This window comes from Chiloscyllium plagiosum, unplaced genomic scaffold (genome assembly GCF_037043375.1).
Source record: "Chiloscyllium plagiosum isolate Xiang-an unplaced genomic scaffold, Cpla_swu_hap1 HiC_scaffold_50, whole genome shotgun sequence".
NCBI lineage: Eukaryota > Metazoa > Chordata > Chondrichthyes > Orectolobiformes > Hemiscylliidae > Chiloscyllium > Chiloscyllium plagiosum.
In genome coordinates, this window is record NW_028270188.1 from 49,047,427 (window position 1) to 49,056,560 (window position 9,134).

At 51.8% G+C, this 9,134-nt stretch overlaps 1 protein-coding gene across 1 annotated transcript in view; it reads left to right on the forward strand.

The window, feature by feature from the left end:
* Window positions 1-1,308: 1,308 nt before the first annotated feature.
* LOC148135299 (CUGBP Elav-like family member 3-A) overlaps window positions 1,309-9,134 on the forward strand; it is a 108,774-nt gene continuing 100,948 nt past the window's right edge. The window contains exon 1 of the mRNA XM_087985108.1: window positions 1,309-1,389. The gene's annotated coding sequence lies outside the window, so the exon portion shown is untranslated. The remainder of the gene's footprint in view (window positions 1,390-9,134) is intronic.

A 9,134-nucleotide genomic window follows, 5' to 3' on the forward strand; every position in this document is an offset into this window, starting at 1 on the left:
GGTGTGTGTGATTTGTGTGTGTGTGTGTGTGTGATTGATTGGTGTGTGTGATGTGTGTGTGTGATTTGTGTGTGTGTGTGTGTGTGATTGATTGGTGTGTGTGATGTGTGTGTGTGTGTGTGATTTGTGTGTGTGTGATTGGTGTGTGTGATTGATTGATTGTTGTGTGTGATTGATTGGTGTGTGTGATTGTTGTGTGTGATTGATTGGTGTGTGTGATTGGTGTGTGTGATTGGTGTGTGTGTGATTGGTGTGTGTGATGATTGGTGTGTGTGATGACTGGTGTGTGTGATGTGTGTGTGTGATGATTGGTGTGTGTGATGTGTGTGTGTGATGATTGGTGTGTGTGATGTGTGTGTGTGATGATTGGTGTGTGTGATTTGTGTGTGTGATTGATTGTTGTGTGTGATTGATTGGTGTGTGTGATTGATTGGTGTGTGTGATTGGTGTGTGTGATTGATTGGTGTGTGTGATTGGTGTGGGTGATGATTGGTGTGTGTGATTGGTGTGTGTGTGATTGGTGTGTGTGATTTGTGTGTGTGATTGATTGTTGTGTGTGATTGATTGGTGTGTGTGATTGATTGGTGTGTGTGATTGGTGTGTGTGATTGATTGGTGTGTGTGATTGATTGGTGTGTGTGATTGGTGTGGGTGATGATTGGTGTGTGTGATTGGTGTGGGTGATGATTGGTGTGTGTGATTGGTGTGTGTGTGATTGGTGTGTGTGATGATTGGTGTGTGTGATTGATTGGTGTGTGTGATTTGTGTGTGTGATTGATTGTTGTGTGTGATTGGTGTGTGTGATTGGTGTGTGTGATTGGTGTGTGTGATGATTGGTGTGTGTGATTTGTGTGTGTGATTGATTGTTGTGTGTGATTGGTGTGTGTGATTGGTGTGTGTGATTGGTGTGTGTGATGATTGGTGTGTGTGATTTGTGTGATTGATTTTTGTGAATGATTTGTGTGATTGTTTTGTGTGTATAATTTGTGTGATTGATTGACTTGTGTGATTGTGTTTTGTGATTGATATATATTTGTGAGTGATTTGTGTGATTGATTGATTTTTGTGAATGATTTGCATGATTAATTGATTTGTGTGTGATTGAGTGATTTGTGTGATTTATTGATTTGTGTGATTGATTGATTTTGTGTGTGATTTGTGTGATTGATTGATTTTGTGTGTGATTTGTATGTTGTGTTGTGTGATTGATTGATTTTGTGTGTGATTTGTGTGATCGATTGATTTTGTGAGTGATTTTATGAATTTTTCTGATCTGGTGCCTTTCCGATTTCTCCCTCGGGAAAAAGGATGTGCCTTCCTCACATATTGTTCGAGGGACTCGGCGTTGAAAGCACAGACTGCACTACATGAGCAGAAGACGCTGCCTGGGGTAAGTCTAAATGATAGCCACTGTGCAAGGTGTCCGATGGGTTTGAAGATGAAGAAATATTATTACACAGTGGCATCAGGGATGACAGGGTTTTGTTATTCATTTGTGGGATATGGGCGTCGTTGGCTGGGCCAGCATTTATGACCCATCCCTAGTTGCCCCTTGAGAAGGTGGGGGTGAGCTGCCCTCTTGAGCCGCTGCAGTCCACCTGCTGTGGGTTGACCCACAATGCCCTGAGGGAAGGAATTCCAGGATTCTGACCCAGCCACAGTGATGGAACGGTGATATACTTCCAAGATGGTGAGGAGCTCGGAGGAAAACTTGTTCCTATGTATCCGCTGTCCTGTCCTTCGAGACGGAGGTGGCTGTGGGTTTGGAAGGTGCTCTCCAAGGAGCTTTGGTAGTGCACAGTGTTGATACTGAGCGTCGGTGGTGGAGGGAGTGGATGTGGTGCCAATCAAGCTTTGTCCTGGATGGTGTGGGGCCTTTTGAGTGTTTGGAGCTGCCCCCGTCCAGGGCCAGTGGGGAGTGTTCCCTCACACTCCTGACTTGTGCCTTGTAGATGGCGGACAGGCTTTGGGGAGTCACTCGCTGTAAGATTCCCAGCCTCTGACCTGCTCTTGTAGCCACTGTGATGAGTCCAGTTGAGTGTCCTGTCAGTGGTAACCCCAAGGATGTCAAAAGTGGGGGGGAGGGGGGGCAATTCAGTGATGGTCAAGCCATTGACTGTCAAGGGGGTGATGGTTAGATTCTCTCTTAATGGAGAGATGGTCATTGTCTAGCATTTGCGTAGCATGATTGTCACTTGCCACTTGTTGGCCCATCCCTTCAGTCTTCACTGAATGGGATTGTCCTGGTTTTTATTCACAGGATGTGAGCACTGCCGGTGGGCTGAGCGTTTGCAAGCTCATCCTCAATTGCCCCTTGAACCGAATACCCCACCTGGGCCATCTGAGAAGGCAGTTCAAAGTCAATCCCCTTGCTGTGGGGCCTGGGGCCACCCAGACAGGGTCAGGACAGCCAATGCCCCCCACCGACCCCCCGTAAAGGGCATTAGTGACCCACGTGGACAAGCTTTCAATTTCTGAGTTTGAATTCTACCAGGAGAGAGGTGGTGGGATTTGAGCTCCTGTCCCACCACATGACAGCGTAAGCCTCTGGATTATTGCACCGCCTTAATTAGAGCAGGCAAAGTTAACGGGAGGTTTCACAGGGAAAAGTGCGCCAAGTGGCCAGTCTTCAAGGACTAATTACCGCTCTGTGCCACTAGGTCATCAGTCACTGGGTAAAGTACTGAGCAGCACGTGTTAGGGCCGACAGAGAGGCCGCGGAGGGAGATTTCACCAAACCGGGCCAGGGATGAGGCACAGAGAGACGAAGGGGGAGGCCAAGACAGGAGTGCTCAGAGGAAAAACTAGTGGATAGACAGAGTGAGAAAGAGAGAGAGAGAGAGAGTGAGCTAGACAAACAAGGACACACAGCCAAGAAACAGCAAGTCAGAAAGCATCATCAATCTAGGCACCGTCACCCTCTACCCGGTCCCAATGGTGTTTCACATCGGGAAGGAGGTGGGATATCCCGAAATAGGGATAGGTAAGACATGGTGTTAGAGAGACCTCTCCAGATACTGGAGAGTGTGTGTGTGTGTGTGTGTGACAGAGAGAGAGAGAGAGAGCGAGAGAGAGAGAGAGACCTCCCCAGATACTGGAGTGTGTGTGTGACAGAGAGAGAGAGAGAGAGCGAGAGACCTCCCCAGATACTGGAGTGTGTGTGTGTGTGTGTGGGGGAGAGAGAGAGAGAGAGACATCCCCAGGTACAGGAGTGTGTGTGTGTGAGATTCAGTGATGGTCAAGCCATTGAATGTCAAGGGGGTGATGGTTAGATTCTCTCTTAATGGAGAGATGATCATTGTCTAGCATTTGCGTAGCATGATTGTCACTTGCCACTTGTTGGCCCATCCCTTCAGTCTTCACTGAATGGGATTGTCCTGGTTTTTATTCACAGGATGTGGGCACTGCTGGTGGGCTGAGCGTTTGCAAGCTCATCCTCAATTGCCCCTTGAACCGAATACCCCACCTGGGCCATCTGAGAAGGCAGTTCAAAGTCAATCCCCTTGCTGTGGGGCCTGGGACCACCCAGACAGGGTCAGGACAGCCAATGTCACGCCCCCCCCCGTAAAGGGCATTAGTGACCCACGTGGACAAGCTTTCAATTTCTGAGTTTGAATTCTACCAGGAGAGAGGTGGTGGGATTTGAGCTCCTGTCCCACCACATGACAGCGTAAGCCTCTGGATTATGGAGTGTGTGTGTGAGAGAGAGAGGGGGGGTGTTAGAGAGACCTCCCCAGATACAGGAGTGTGTGTGTGAGAGAGAGGGGGGATGTTAGAGAGACCTCCCCAGGTACAGGAGTGTGTGTGTGTGAGAGAGAGAGTGGGGATGTTAGAGAGACCTCCCCAGGTACAGGAGTGTGTGTGTGTGAGAGAGAGGGGATGTTAGAGAGACCTCCCAAGGTACAGGAGTGTGTGTGTGTGTGTGAGAGAGAGGGGATGTTAGAGAGACCTCCCAAGGTACAGGAGTGTGTGTGTGTGAGAGAGAGGGGATGTTAGACAGACCTCCCAAGGTACAGGAGTGTGTGTGTGTGAGAGAGAGGGGATGTTAGAGAGACCTCCCAAGGTACAGGAGTGTGTGTGTGTGTGTGAGAGAGAGAGAGAGACCTCCCCAGGTACAGGAGTGTGTATGTGTGTGAGAGAGAGAGAGAGAGAGAGACCTCCCCAGGTACAGGAGTGTGTGTGTGTGAGAGAGAGAGGGGTTGTTAGAGAGACCTCCCCAGGTACAGGAGTGTGTGTGTGTGTGAGAGAGAGAGAGAGAGACCTCCCCAGATATAGGAGTGTGTGTGTGTGTGTGTGAGAGAGAGAGAGAGAGAGACCTCCCCAGGTACAGGAGTGTGTATGTGTGTGAGAGAGAGAGAGAGACCTCCCCAGGTACAGGAGTGTGTGTGTGTGTGAGAGAGAGGGGTTGTTAGAGAGACCTCTCCAGGTACAGGAGTGTGTGTGTGAGAGAGAGAGAGAGGGGATGTTAGAGAGACCTCCCCAGGTACAGGAGTGTGTGTGTGAGAGAGAGAGAGAGGGGATGTTAGAGAGACTTCCCCAGGTACAGGAGTGTGTGTGAGAGAGAGAGAGGGGATGTTAGAGAGACCTCCCCAGGTACAGGGGTTTGTGTGTGTGTGTGAGAGAGAGAGGGGATGTTAGAGAGACCTCCCCAGGTACAGGAGTGTGTGTGTGTGTGTGTGTGTGAGAGAGAGAGAGAGGGGGTGTTAGAGAGACCTCCCCAGGTACAGGAGTGTGTGTGTGTGAGAGAGAGAGAGAGATAGGTGGTTAGAGAGACCTCCCCAGGTACAGGAGTGTGTGTGTGTGTGTGTGAGAGAGAGGGGATGTTAGAGAGACCTCCCCAGGTACAGGAGTGTGTGTGTGAGGGAGAGAGAGAGGGGATGTTAGAGAGACCTCCCCAGGTACAGGAGTGTGTGTGTGTGAGAGAGAGGGGATGTTAGAGAGACCTCCCCAGGTACAGGAGTGTGTGTATGTGAGAGAGAGGGGATGTTAGAGAGACCTCCCCAGATACAGGAGTGTGTGTGAGTGAGAGAGAGAGAGGGGATGTTAGAGAGACCTCCCCAGGTACAGGAGTGTGTGTGTGTGTGTGTGTGTGTGTGAGAGAGAGAGAGAGGGGGTGTTAGAGAGACCTCCCCAGGTAGAGGAGTGTGTGTGTGTGAGAGAGAGAGAGAGATAGGTGGTTAGAGAGACCTCCCCAGGTACAGGAGTGTGTGTGAGAGAGAGAGAGACAGTGGGGATGTTAGAGAGACCTCCCCAGGTACAGGAGTGTGTGTGTGAGAGAGAGAGAGGGGGTGTTAGAGAGACCTCCCCAGGTACAGGAGTGTGTGTGTGTGTGAGAGAGAGAGGGGATGTTAGAGAGACCTCCCCAGGTACAGGAGTGTGTGTGTGAGAGAGAGAGAGGGGATGTTAGAGAGACCTCCCCAGGTACAGGAGTGTGTGTGTGTGTGTGAGAGAGAGAGAGAGAGAGGGGATGTTAGAGAGACCTCCCCAGGTACAGGAGTGTGTGTGTGTGAGAGAGAGGGGATGTTAGAGAGACCTCCCCAGGTACATGAGTGTGTGTGTGAGGGAGAGAGAGAGGGGATGTTAGAGAGACCTCCCCAGGTACAGGAGTGTGTGTGTGTGAGAGAGAGGGGGTGTTAGAGAGACCTCCCCAGGTACAGGAGTGTGTGTGTGTGAGAGAGAGAGGGGATGTTAGAGAGACCTCCCCAGGTACAGGAGTGTGTGTGTGTGAGAGAGAGAGGGGATGTTAGAGAGACCTCCCCAGATACAGGAGTGTGTGTGTGTGAGAGAGAGAGGGGATGTTAGAGAGACCTCCCCAGGTACAGGAGTGTGTGTGTGTGAGAGAGAGAGGGGATGTTAGAGAGACCTCCCCAGGTACAGGAGTGTGTGTGTGTGTGTGTGTGTGAGAGAGAGAGGGGATGTTAGAGAGACCTCCCCAGGTACAGGAGTGTGTGTGTGTGAGAGAGAGAGGGGATGTTAGAGAGACCTCCCCAGGTACAGGAGTGTGTGTGTGTGAGAGAGAGAGGGGGTGTTAGAGAGACCTCCCCAGGTACAGGAGTGTGTGTGTGAGAGAGAGAGGGGGTGTTAGAGAGACCTCCCCAGGTACAGGAGTGTGTGTGTGTGTGTGAGAGAGAGAGAGGGGATGTTAGAGAGACCTCCCCAGATACAGGAGTGTGTGTGTGTGAGAGAGAGAGGGGATGTTAGAGAGACCTCCCCAGGTACAGGAGTGTGTGTGTGTGAGAGAGAGGGGATGTTAGAGAGACCTCCCCAGGTACAGGAGTGTGTGTGTGAGAGAGAGAGGGGATGTTAGAGAGACCTCCCCAGGTACAGGAGTGTGTGTGAGAGAGAGAGTGGGGATGTTAGAGAGACCTCCCCAGATACAGGAGTGTGTGTGAGAGAGAGAGTGGGGATGTTAGAGAGACCTCCCCAGGTACAGGAGTGTGTGTGTGAGAGAGAGAGAGGGGATGTTAGAGAGACCTCCCCAGGTACAGGAGTGTGTGTGTGTGAGAGAGAGGGGATGTTAGAGAGACCTCCCCAGGTACAGGAGTGTGTGTGTGTGTGAGAGAGAGGGGATGTTAGAGAGACCTCCCCAGGTACAGGAGTGTGTGTGTGTGAGAGAGAGGGGATGTTAGAGAGACCTCCCCAGGTACAGGAGTGTGTGTGTGTGAGAGAGAGAGGGGATGTTAGAGAGACCTCCCCAGGTACAGGAGTGTGTGTGTGAGGGAGAGAGAGAGGGGATGTTAGAGAGACCTCCCCAGGTACAGGAGTGTGTGTGTGTGAGAGAGAGGGGATGTTAGAGAGACCTCCCCAGGTACAGGAGTGTGTGTATGTGAGAGAGAGGGGATGTTAGAGAGACCTCCCAAGGTACAGGGGTGTGTGTGTGTGAAAGAGAGAGAGGGGATGTTAGAGAGACCTCCCCAGGTACAGGAGTGTGTGTGAGAGAGAGAGAGGGGATGTTAGAGAGACCTCCCCAGGTACAGGAGTGTGTGTGTGTGTGTGAGAGAGAGAGAGGGGATGTTAGAGAGACCTCCCCAGGTACAGGAGTGTGTGTGTGAGAGAGAGAGAGGGGATGTTAGAGAGACCTCCCCAGGTACAGGAGTGTGTGTGTGTGTGTGAGAGAGAGAGAGGGGATGTTAGAGAGACCTCCCCAGGTACAGGAGTGTGTGTGTGTGTGAGAGAGAGAGAGAGAGGGGGTGTTAGAGAGACCTCCCCAGATACAGGAGTGTGTGTGAGAGAGAGAGAGACAGAGGGGATGTTAGAGAGACCTCCCCAGGTACAGGAGTGTGTGTGTGTGAGAGAGTGGGGATGTTAGAGAGACCTCCCCAGGTACAGGAGTGTGTGTGAGAGAGAGACAGAGGGGATGTTAGAGAGACCTCCCCAGGTACAGGAGTGTGTGTGTGAGAGAGAGAGAGGATGTTAGAGAGACCTCCCCAGGTACAGGAGTGTGTGTGTGTGAGAGAGAGAGGATGTTAGAGAGACCTCCCCAGGTACAGGAGTCTGTGTGTGAGAGAGAGAGGGGATGTTAGAGAGACCTCCCCAGATACAGGAGTGTGTGTGTGTGAGAGAGAGAGAGAGGGGATGTTAGAGAGACCTCCCCAGGTACAGGAGTGTGTGTGTGTGAGAGAGAGGGGATGTTAGAGAGACCTCCCCAGATACAGGAGTGTGTGTGTGAGGAGAGGTGATGTTAGAGAGACCTCCCCAGGTACAGGAGTGTGTGTGTGTGTGTGTGTGAGAGAGAGGGGGATGTTAGAGAGACCTCCCCAGGTACAGGAGTGTGTGTGTGTGTGAGAGAGGGGATGTTAGAGAGACCTCCCCAGGTACAGGAGTGTGTGTGTGAGAGAGAGAGAGGGGATGTTAGAGAGACTTCCCCAGGTACAGGAGTGTGTGTGTGTGAGAGAGAGAGAGAGGGGATGTTAGAAAGACCTCCCCAGGTACAGGAGTGTGTGTGTGTGAGAGAGAGAGAGAGGGGATGTTAGAAAGACCTCCCCAGGTACAGGAGTGTGTGTGTGAGAGAGAGGGGATGTGAGAGAGACCTCCCCAGGTACAGGAGTGTGTGTGTGTGAGAGAGAGAGGGGGGGTGTTAGAGAGACCTCCCCAGGTACAGGAGTGTGTGTGTGTGTGTGAGAGAGAGGGGATGTTAGAGAGACCTCCCCAGGTACAGGAGTGTGTGTGTGAGAGAGAGAGGGGGTGTTAGAGAGACCTCCCCAGGTACAGGAGTGTGTGTGTGTGAGAGAGAGAGAGGGGGTGTTAGAGAGACCTCCCCAGGTACAGGAGTGTGTGTGTGTGTGAGAGAGAGGGGATGTTCGAGAGACCTCCCCAGGTACAGGAGTGTGTGTGTGAGAGAGAGAGGGGGTGTTAGAGAGACCTCCCCAGGTACAGGAGTGTGTGTGTGTGTGTGTGTGTGTGAGAGAGAGGGGATGTTAGAGAGACCTCCCCAGGTACAGGAGTGTGTGTGTGAGAGAGAGAGGGGGTGTTAGAGAGACCTCCCCAGGTACAGGAGTGTGTGTGTGTGTGTGTGTGTTTGAGAGAGAGGGGATGTTAGAGAGACCTCCCCAGGTACAGGAGTGTGTGTGTGTGTGAGAGAGAGAGAGAGACGGGATGTTAGAGAGACCTCCCCAGGTACAGGAGTGTGTGTGTGTGTGAGAGTGGGGGGATGTTAGAGAGACCTCCCCAGGTACAGGAGTGTGTGTGTGTGTGAGAGAGAGAGAGAGACGGGATGTTAGAGAGACCTCCCCAGGTACAGGAGTGTGTGTGTGTGAGAGAGAGGGGATGTTAGAGAGACCTCCCCAGGTACAGGAGTGTGTGTGTGTGTGAGAGAGAGGGGATGTTAGAGAGACCTCCCCAGGTACAGGAGTGTGTGTGAGAGAGACAGAGGGGATGTTAGAGAGACCTCCCCAGGTACAGGAGTGTGTGTGTGTGTGAGAGAGAGGGGGTGTTAGAGAGACCTCCCCAGGTACAGGAGTGTGTGTGTGTGTGAGAGAGAGAGAGAGAGGGGATGTTAGAGAGACCTCCCCAGGTACAGGAGTGTGTGTGTGTGAGAGAGAGGGGATGTTAGAGAGACCTCCCCAGGTACAGGAGTGTGTGTGTGTGTGAGAGAGAGGGGATGTTAGAGAGACCTCCCCAGGTACAGGAGTGTGT